The following is an 8,137-nucleotide window of genomic DNA, read 5'->3' as shown; positions in this document are numbered from 1 at the left end:
ACAGCCTGCAGCTATGTAACAGCAATGCCCACTTCTTAGCTAGCACTTGTCGTTCATAGATGACAAAGAGTTTTACAGACGAGACCAGGCTTTGGTAATAGGATGGCAGAAGCTGTCAAGTTGTTGATTTCTGCCCTGTAGACCACATACCCCTTACCATATGTGAATTACTTTTATAAAGTGCATGAACTATAGCTAAGAAAAGAAATATTATTGCTAGTGAGCGCACATTTACTGTCCAAGAGCCTATACCTCCATTAAAATGAATAAAGGCTGAATATCACCCTTGTGGAAACCCATGGCTATATAGATACTATATTGTCTAACTATGAAGTACATGAATCCTAAGGAATTTTTTTTCTGATTTCCTGAATGAAACTTTTAAATCAGATACATAACAAATAATGAGCAAATCTGCTGCAAGGGTGAAGAACTGGATGAACTATGACTCTTAGGATACAGGATCTCAGATGAACAGCGAACAAAAAGGGCACAGGAGCGCAGCCCGGCATTCCCCCAGACGTGCCTGGACTCTGCCTGCTGCTCCTGGAGCTCTCTGGGCAGGGCTGGACAGCTGAGCATCACCCCAGCACCTCTTCAGTCATCCAGCTTTTCCAGGCTTCCTTCCTTTGTTTTCTTCAATCAAAGAAGAAAAAAAAGATGCAGGCAATTAAACAGCCTCTTCTGGTCAAATGACTTTTCCCTTCTCTCGTTTCTAATTACTCAGGCAGGTCTTTGCCTTGGTAGCAAATCCATTTGCATAATGCCTGTTTTGTAGGAATTGCTTTGTTTCGTGAAGAATTACCCCGAATGCAAGTCGGCATCTTCCACTTTCACAATGTGTCCTGCAAGAGCGCGCAGGCAGTGACTTTATGAGTCTGAACACAGCTCGTCCCTCTGCAGAGCCATCTCCTCATCCGCAGCAGCAACGTAGTCGAGAGCATCGGTAGGAGTTGGCTTTTATCAAGAGTTAGGAGGAAAATTGTTTAGGGGGGAGGTAACTATAGACATCACCTGCTGCTCACCAGGCTCTGAAGTCCCCGGGCAATACAGGGAAATGTTGCTTATAAAAACTGAGCGGTGATTTTGTCTTCAAATCATTTCTTTGCAGTCACCTGCTGCTTTCCACCTGGGATTGTCGGGCTTTGTGTAAATAGAAATTAATCCTGATGATACTCTTGTGAGACAGCTGGCGTTATACCGAAATGAAATACGAGGAGGTTTGCAGCCTCATTGCAGAGGCAATGGGTGTCTCGCACCCTGTGCAAACCCAGCCTTCTCCCCCAGTGACGGGAGGGAGTTTTGCAGAACGGCCGTCCCAGCACAGCTGGCAGGTGGGGGAATATTTTTTGCACATACGTGATTAAACCTCTCCTTCATTCAGGAACCGACCTTGCAATAAAGCTGCCTTGCCACCGTTTCTGGCAGAAGAAGAAAGAAATGCATCAAAGCCCACGGCTTTTAATTTCCTCCTGTACAACAAGAGACAGCGGATGGTAACCCGTGTGGCAGCAGGGCAGCTGGCACTAACGGCGTCCTCTGCAATCCCAGCACTAACGCTCATTTACTGCCGCACAAAGGGAGAAGAATAACGCGTATGAAGCCGGCGCTGGATGCACATCCTGCTTTGCAGGCCATTAAAACATGGGAGCAGCAAAAGAAATGGAATCCAGCCAGAGAAGACAGATGCTATTAGGATAACTCTCCAGAGAAAATCAAGCCCAATCAGTGTGAAATCGATTTCCCTCTCCTCTCCTGAGAGGGTTTTCACAGACCTGTGTATCACCAGTCCTGACAGCAGGAACCCAGAGAGCAGCGAGGACAGGGGTTATCCCCACAAGTCAGAACAAAGCGGCTCTGTTATCTTTAGATCAGCGCCCGCTTTCCAGCGCCAATCCCCAGCGCTTTAAAGGCACCTCAAGGCGTTTGGTGTGTTCAGCCGAGCAACGGGGGCATCATCGTGTGGCTGATGCAGAAATGGAGAGCAAGAGATGGATCCCGACCCTGCCACGGCAGCCCTTCCCCGGGGAATGAAATCCCAGATGGGAAACATGGAGTTAGAGGATGAGCTGGGCTTCCAGGTGAAGCCAATGCTCAGAAGTCCCACGGCAAAGCCCAGGGAGCTGCAAAGCACTGGGGTGGTTTTAAATGCCCACATGGCCCTTATTGGCCATTTCCTACAGCAAGTGGGACTGTAGATTTCTATACTTCCAGAAATCCCAAGGGTTTTGCTTTCCAGATAGCTGGGGGATTGAGGCACCGAGCGCTGCTTGCCTGGAGGAGAGACAGCTGAAGGGAGACCCAGGGACCATCACGGCTGGCAGCTGGGAAGAGAAAGGGAATTAATTCACTGTTCTCCATGGCCGTTTTAGGTAAGACAAGCAGTCGTCAGGTTAAACTGCAGCAAGGGAGACTTACAGTAGATACAAGAGAAGATTTCTACCTTAAAGTAGCCTCGACAAGCTCTTTAAGTCTCTTCCTCTGTGTTTCAATAAATCATAACATTTATCTTGTAAAGATCTTTAAGCACCTAAAGTCCCAGGAGATTTCCTAGCGTGCTCTCCAGCAGTGCCTAATGCCCCATGACATCCATTAGCAGCAGGCTCAGCGCTCGCAGATATCCGTCTGCGGTGCAGGCATTAAGCACAAAATGCTGTTGAGATTTTTTTGACCTAAGTCCCTTTTGAAAAGGGAGAATTCAGCCCAAACTCTCTCTGGCTTGCTGTCTTTCATTCTGGAAAGAAATGTCAGTGTGTGCTGTGCTCCCCAAATTGCTCTTGTAACTGAAAGAGCCTTTTTGGTACCCGTATCCTGGCCCTCCGGGGCCGCCCCGTAAGGATGCTGGTGGGCTGCCTTCCCCCACAAGGGCTTTGGGCAGGACAGGGCTGGCTCAAAAACTCCGTGCTTGGTAGAGATGGAGATTAAAACACATAGGCAGCCACTTTACTACCACCCGGGGACCAGCGATGCCCCACGCCTGACTCTCGGTGCTGCTAGCACAGCTTTGCATGGCACTGGCAGTGCTAAGGGGGCATCCGCTGGCAATAAATGTAATTTACACCCACCTTAGAGCCCCTTTACATGCTCGGAGCAATGTACGACAGGCTCAGCAAAGCCGAGTCTTGTGAAAGCAGATGGGAACGCAGCCTCCAAAGCGCTTCTTACCTCAGATTCAGCAAAGCACTTAAGCGTGCAGTGAAATGCCACCAAATTCAGCGAGTACAGGGAAACCGAGCGCCTGCTTTGCTGAGCTGGGTGAAGCAGCTGCAGGGCAGGGCTGGGCTGCAGAGGCAGCGGCAGCCCGAGAGGTGCCGAAATCCCGTCCTCCCTCCGTGTCCCCATCGCTCCAAAAGCAGGCTCTGCCTCCCAACCCGTCCTCCTCGAAGGAAGGACTCCAAAGATCGTTAGCCGTAATGAGGACATCTACACAGGAGGGATTCAGAAGCATCTTGCCACTTCTCTGCTTGATGTCCCTTTTTAAGGAAATACACATTTAAAAAGAAAAAAAAATAAAATTCCAAAACCAAAAGCAGAAACCCCCAAACAAATCAAATGAAGAGAGGTAATTCCTTGCTGTTTCTTCTCTGCCAAAAAAGTTTCTAGAGGAAAATTCTCATGATGGACACGTGGCTGTACCGCTGTTGACAACAAAACATTTCAATGAGTGTATTAAACCTGGCATCCTGTCAAACTTTCAATTTCTGAATGATTGTGCTTTCCTTAGAGGATGCACAGAAGCATTGCACTCAGAAATTACTGTTCTCTTCCACTGGATAGCCAACAGGTCTAATTATCACCCAGATCTGCTGAGGCTGGGTGGCTTGTCAGCGTAATGCTACAGGATAATTAAAGTCCCAGCTTTCTCTAGCAGAAAGCAGCAGCTTCTCATTAGAATAGAATTTTCAGATTTTTGATGCCCTCTCCAGTCATGGGAGCGAAAACCCTGCCGGGTTTCGCTGCTGGCAGGGCTGGCCTGGGTGCTAAAACCAAATTAAAACCCAAACTGAATACGCAACAAAAATAAAAGCCCCGCTCGCAACCGAAGGTTTTACGGCAGTAGCAGAGGTGCCGGGTGCCACAGGTACCGCGCCGGTGGTATTCGACGAGAGCCGGCAGCCGAAGGGAGCGATGGAAACCGAGAGCCCTGGCTCCCCTCCCTGCACCGCTCCTCGTGTCGAGATAAATCTCAGGTAACACCCAGAAAAGCCGCTCGCTTTTTATCATCAAGCAAAGCAAACGAGCAGGGCGGGCAGAGCAAAGCTGCCGCGGGCAGCTCCCGGGACACAGGGGTTTGCAGGAACCCCCGTTTCTCAGGACATTTACCCAGCACAGCAGGATCCGACCCCGCTTAATCCTGCACCACGCAAACGGCAGAGCAAGGGCACGCCACGCACCGTCGCCAGCAAACACCATCAGCAAAATCCCCCGCGTCCGCAGCAGGGAAATCGGGAAAAATAACTCTCCCAGCCATACGTTCGTCGCAGGCAGCTGGGCTCTCGCTGTACCCAGGCACTTTTTTAATCTGCGGACCGTAACGGCAGACACTTAATAGCGGGTTTGTCCGGCAGCTCTGCTCGGCGCTGATAAGGCATCGGTGGTGCGCGCGGGTGGTGGGTGGACGGGGAGCTGCCGGCATCAGCACCCACCAGCATCAGCACCTGCCAGCACACACGGGATGCACTTTGATGCATGCATGCTAAAATATAAAATTATACCCTATACATATATATATATAAAAAAAATATATACCTATAAATAAAATCAACCAGGCCACCCAGACCTGCACGCAGCACCACGCGTTTGCGGTGAGCCTCGGACAGACTTGCTTGCAGGGACACCGTGAAAATTGGGTTTTAAGCCGGGACTGACCGTGCCGCTGGTCTTGCTGGTGTTGGAAGGTTCAACTTGGGTTGTGGCCAAAGTCTAACCGGGGTAATTATATTCTGCTGCCAGTTTAAAAAGTCTCTACATGTTTATAGGGATAGGGAGAGATACGTATCTATCTAGCGTGCATACACGCAGATAACAGCAGAAACAATAATTCCGTTAGCGTTAGCTATACAGAAGCATTTAAACCTTCTTGTTACACATTCGAGCAAGTAACGCATTACTAACCGCTTTTCCCCCAGCGCTGGAACATGCCCGTGTCGTATTACAACAGTAAATTTGCTTTGGCTTTTGCGTTCGGGGTGTTGTAATCGCACGTCCTCTCCTCTGGCCCAGACGCTGCATCCATTTGATAATGCTGGAAACTGGGCAGCCAAACTTCCCGGCAGCGCAGGGCTGTAATCAGATGACACAGTCCTGTATTGCTGGAGATTACCGTTCCGGCACTGGTAATTAGGAGGTTTTCGGCAGTCGTACTTGGCAGGCACCGATGCCTGCGTTTATCAGCAGGGAACGTGTGTTACAAATCGAGCTAGGTGAATAATTGATTTTTTTTGGTGCTTACAAATCTGGAAATATTTTTTAGTGGAAAAAAACGATGCTTAAAAAATTAGAGACCTAGTGAGAATAAATGAAAGACTTTTTTTCAACATCAAATTAATTGTTTTGCTTTAGATGAAAGTGTTTTTCTAAAAGAACCACAGCATACCAAAGAACATTTGTAAGTGAAAAAATACAAATCAAACTGAAAACTACAGTCAAACTTCAAAAATCGGACCAAAAATCTTTTGACGCACTCAAAATCTGTGTTTTGATTTGTTTTCTTTTGACACAGACTTTTGAGCAAGACAAGAGGCATTCGCAGCAAGCTCTGGTGTAACTGAGCCTGAACTGGGCACTGTCAGCCCGACGGGGAGAAGGGGAAAGAGGCTCCTTACGGGTTGTACATCTGCAGCCAAAGCTCAACAAATAGCTACAGCTGCCAAATAAATCAGGGCTTTTCCCTTCAGGTTTTTAAATAAGAGTAAACAGTTATTTATGTGAAATATGTGCATTGTTTTATGTGCCCGTGGAAAAGGCTCAGCCATTATTACCAATGATCTGATATACAGTTATGTGTTTTTATAATAACAATCGATAAGGTAGGCAGGCAGCGTGCACAGGGGGAACGTATCACCAGGGATCTAATTAGTTTTTATTACTGTAATAACTCAACGGGTGGACCTGATGCTATTAAAAATAATGAAAGCTTTATCTCTGCGATAATTATTTTTCCTTTGAAAGCATGTATGGATGCGTGCCTGCACACACCTATGAACTGGAGATAAGAGGATGAGCTCAAGCAATTAACTCTCTGAATACGAAATCTGGATTTATTTTGCAACTTCACTTTTAAGCCAAGAACTTTTGGTGGGTGTCACAGGGTGCGTGGAGCAGGAAAGGGACCTCTCCATCATTTACCCTGTTAAATTCCCAAGGGCTCCAGCTTTCCCCCCACCTACCCACCAGCACAGAGAAGAGGTGACCCCGCAGAAAGGCGCGCCGCACGCCCCGAGGCCGGGGTGACGGTCGTGGGGGGGATTTGATGACCGGTGGCTGTGGAGCCCCCGTCCCCACTCCTGCCGTGGGACAGCGTGACCAGCACAGTGCGTGGGGCGTCTCGGGTCCTGTGCCCGTGGGTGGATCGCTTCACGCCTCGTTCCTCTCCTGCCCTTTTCCTGCTGTTTTTTCCCGGTGAGACAGTGACCGTCTCCTCTCCCGTGCCCAGCACCACGCAGCCATGCTCTCGGCTGGGACCGCTGGGATAAACCTGATACGGAATCATAACCACTACCGAGTCCTTTGGCAGATAAAAAAAAGCAGAAAGCATTTGTCCTAATTACGTTGCTGTGAAAGAGATGGGTTCAGGCATTTCTGGGATGCTCGGGGAACGTAACAAGCATTAACGCGCACAGCGGCGGGAGGCAGGAGAGGAAATTACCGAGTGATGGAGGCAGACGGAGCACTAATGCATTCAGCCGCCTTTTTAACCCAGCTAACGAGCAGCAGCTCCCGCATCCGTTGCGACAACACCCGCCCGTTTTGGGTCGGGGACACAGTCGCATCTCCATCACCCTCTTCATCGAGGGTGCTCAGAGAGCTGGCGGCAAGGTGTGCGCCTGGGGACATCACCGGGACAGGACGGGGTCTCTCCCCTCCAGGAGCAAAGGGAGCAGCCCTAGGGTTGCCGTTTCCCTGCTCTCTTCCCCCTGATCCATCTGGTTTCTCTTCTCTCCCCCCCGCAGCAGGAACAGACGTGGCCAAAAAAACCCCTTTGCTCGGCTCCCGTGAGCCGGTGCCGCAGGGCACACGCGAGGCATGTGGGGCTGCCGCTCCAGCGGTGATAAATCACTGGTGCAAAAGGCCCGTCGGTGCTATCGATAACCTCCTGATCACAATACGGATGGGGTCATCAAAAACAGCGCGACCACCCAGGGAAACCCATCCCAGCTGGGCTGAGGTTACAAACTGCTTCAGCCCCGGGCACCGTTGGCCGGCACAGAGCGAGGCTGCCAGCTGCCTTTGGGGACATGATGTCGTTCATCTGATGATGCTCTGGGTGAGAGAAGGGAGAACATCGGAGGATTAATTTAATTAAATTACTGGGCTTCGGTACCCGTCACAGTAGTTATTAATGAAAGATTATTGCTGGCAGATTGCACAACTTGGGGGACAGCGACACGACGCTTTGCTGCTGCAAAGCCAGCTCAGATCACCATTTGCAAGAAAAAAGAAGAAATAAAGGAAAAAAAAAGAATTAATCAGCATCACGCTGTAGCACGCGGCGAGGAGCGCGGGAACCAGGGCTGGTTTGAGGGAGGGCCCAGAGCTGCTCTCCAGTTTGGAGAACACAGCTCTGCCCTTGATCGTGGTTTGCTCTCTCATACAGAAAATACAACTAAATTCAACAACCCTTCTCTTAAAGGCAGCCGGGTTTTTCTATCACACTTTACGTGCGAGTTCCCTGGGAATTTATGCCTTTTAATAGCTCTATCTACCAGCTCCTTAGCGAAAGCCAGCTCTGGGTGTTAATTTTCTCCCTCAAGACACTTCTCAGATGGACTTGGCTGCAGCGCCTCGGTGCCGATTAAACAGTAAGACATCTCCATGCAACCTCAGCCCCGCTCCGAGCCGGCTGCTCCCCCTGCCCCGAGCATCTCTCACCCAGGAACGGGGGGAGCAGAGGAGGAGAAATTTGTCGGATGCTCCA

The sequence above is a fragment of the Haliaeetus leucocephalus genome, unplaced genomic scaffold (assembly GCF_000737465.1).
Source record: "Haliaeetus leucocephalus isolate CR32 unplaced genomic scaffold, Haliaeetus_leucocephalus-4.0 Scaffold517, whole genome shotgun sequence".
Taxonomy (NCBI): Eukaryota; Metazoa; Chordata; class Aves; order Accipitriformes; family Accipitridae; genus Haliaeetus; species Haliaeetus leucocephalus.
This window is presented reverse-complemented; position numbering follows the sequence as displayed.